General features: G+C 44.1%; 1 long non-coding RNA gene across 1 annotated transcript; it reads right to left on the reverse strand.

The window, feature by feature from the left end:
- Positions 1-344: 344 nt before the first annotated feature.
- On the reverse strand, positions 345-1283 carry LOC309719675. Its single transcript, XR_014280291.1, has 3 exons — positions 1197-1283; positions 845-904; positions 345-490 (listed from the first exon to the last, which is right to left on the reverse strand). It is a non-coding gene; the product is annotated as an uncharacterized lncRNA (long non-coding RNA).
- Positions 1284-2197: the final 914 nt, after the last annotated feature.

Below are 2197 nucleotides of genomic sequence, written 5' to 3' on the forward strand. Positions count from 1 at the left end.
TCTGGACAACGACGGGCAGACGCTGAACTCCTTTCTGCCTGCCAAGGGCCCCTGCCTTACTCCATATTTCGCGTTCCCCGGAGCCTGGGCGTCGGAATGCCTTTCCGAGCATCTTAAAGGGCAGCTCACTCAGCCGTGAAAAACAGTCGAAATACTTACACTTGCCATAAATACCCATAAGCCAGGCAATCTTTCATGCTTTATAATGTTGTCCTCGTGAAACACGGCAACACTGAAGGCCTCTGATAGGGAAAACAAAAGGCAAATGACGGACCGTGCCCTTTTGTAATCTATCAATTTCTTCTAGAGCCTTTTGTCCTTCGAGCTGTGTGCAGCATGCAGGCCGGGCTGCTCACAGCTGTGATTGCACTGCCCTGAAAATGCCTGGGACAGTGTCCGAACTTGCTCAGCTGCATTTATTCGATGACCTTTCAGCCGATGCCACCTCGACTGAGACGTTCCCACGGATCATCCTGACATATCTGCTTCCCTGTTACAAAAAAGGATTTGTCAAGTTAGTGGAAATCTCTATTAGACAGTCCTGTAAAACAAAAAAGTGGTGTTTACAGGCAGCTGTGGCATTTACACGGGGGCCATAGGATCGCTTAGCGATATTTAGCATTTCCTGGCACTCTGTAAAGCTACTGGAGTGTCTCCATCCTGCTGGGTAAGTGAGTGGACTGGTACCATTAGCAGATAGACTGTGGGCACTGGCTACAAACTTAAGACCCATTGTTAGAGGAGCAGTTTAAATACCAGCATGTTGTTAATACCCCCACACGCTGATTCACACATACTGCCTCCTCACATACACAAGAGAACACGCACACGTCAACACTCCTACCTTTGTGCCTTTTTTTCCCAAGGAATCACCACTGTAATTTCCAATAGCCCCTCTGTCTCACTGTGTGTGCGAGAGAGAGAAAGAGAGTGTATGTGTAGCAGTCAATACAGTATAAAACAGTTCTTCTCTTGTAAGAGAGGTGAATTGTGCTGTACAACCACTTAACCCTCACTCCCCCCTATGCCAACCTCCCATGGCAGTCCCAATAAAACCTGGATTATTTTTGTAGCTCAACGTATGGCTGCTGACTTTACAAGCTCCCCTCCAGCTCCTGTGTGAGAGACTTGAGGCAGCATATCCAAAACCATCAATGAAGGTCTATTCAGCTGGGAGGAAAAATAAACACCCTTACCGATCCATTTTCTTTTGCTTTGCTTCAGTCTGGTAATATAAAGAGCACCATTAAAGCTACAGTTCCCCAACCAAGCCTGGTGGCTTTCCTGTCCTTTCTGCAATCGCCAGCTTTATCTGTAAATGTTTTTACAGTATGAAAGCCCCTTCCTGTCTGCTATAATGGAGGGTGGCAGAAAATTTTGAATCTTGAGAAACTATCCGATTGTTCAGTCTGACGTCACTAGCCGTGTCTGGGTCTAAACTCCGCTGCAGGTCCATATATCAAACGATCACTATGGCATTACTGAGAGTTGAAAAACTGTCTAAGGTCTTTCATCTTTAATAAAATGATCAGCGTTCTGCTCTACCAGGTGTAACAATTGAGTTTAACATCCAGGCATCCATGAAAACGGAATTTATGACATTTAACGGAGTTAGAAGTTAGCAGGGAGTTAGCTCGCTAGCTTCTATCTAAATACAATATAGCATGTCCTGACTGCGGGGTTTTGGAAACAAATTAAAACGTACAGCTCTGTTATCACTTCCAGCATAAATGAAGACGGAAAACTAAACAGCAGTGACGTTTGTAGGGTTACTGAAGTTGGGCTAGCTGGTATATAATGATGTGCTACGTGACCGCTAGCGACACAGCTATGTTAGCATAATATAAACAAGCTAACTTTTTTTCCACTCGATAAAAGTTAACGTGAGTGTTCTCGGTGGTCAGGAACAAATGTAATCGCATGGCAGGATGCTGTAAAAGGACCAAACTTCAGCCAGGAGAACAACTGAGATAATCCATCCACAATACGAGGTTAGTCATTCATATACTGCTGCATGGGCTGGGCTGTAGTTACATCCTAAGGTTTTAAAAACTGAGCTTAAATAAATGATTAGTGGTAATAAAAGCCGAGGGAGGTCAACAGTGATCACTGACTGTTTTAGGAGCTTTTTGAGATCAAATAGAAGAAAATACATAACATTAAACATGTTAACAACACAAAAGCCATATTAAACGCA

Source organism: Aulonocara stuartgranti (genome assembly GCF_965226115.1).
Source record: "Aulonocara stuartgranti genome assembly, chromosome: 12".
NCBI classification, from domain to species: Eukaryota; Metazoa; Chordata; class Actinopteri; order Cichliformes; family Cichlidae; genus Aulonocara; species Aulonocara stuartgranti.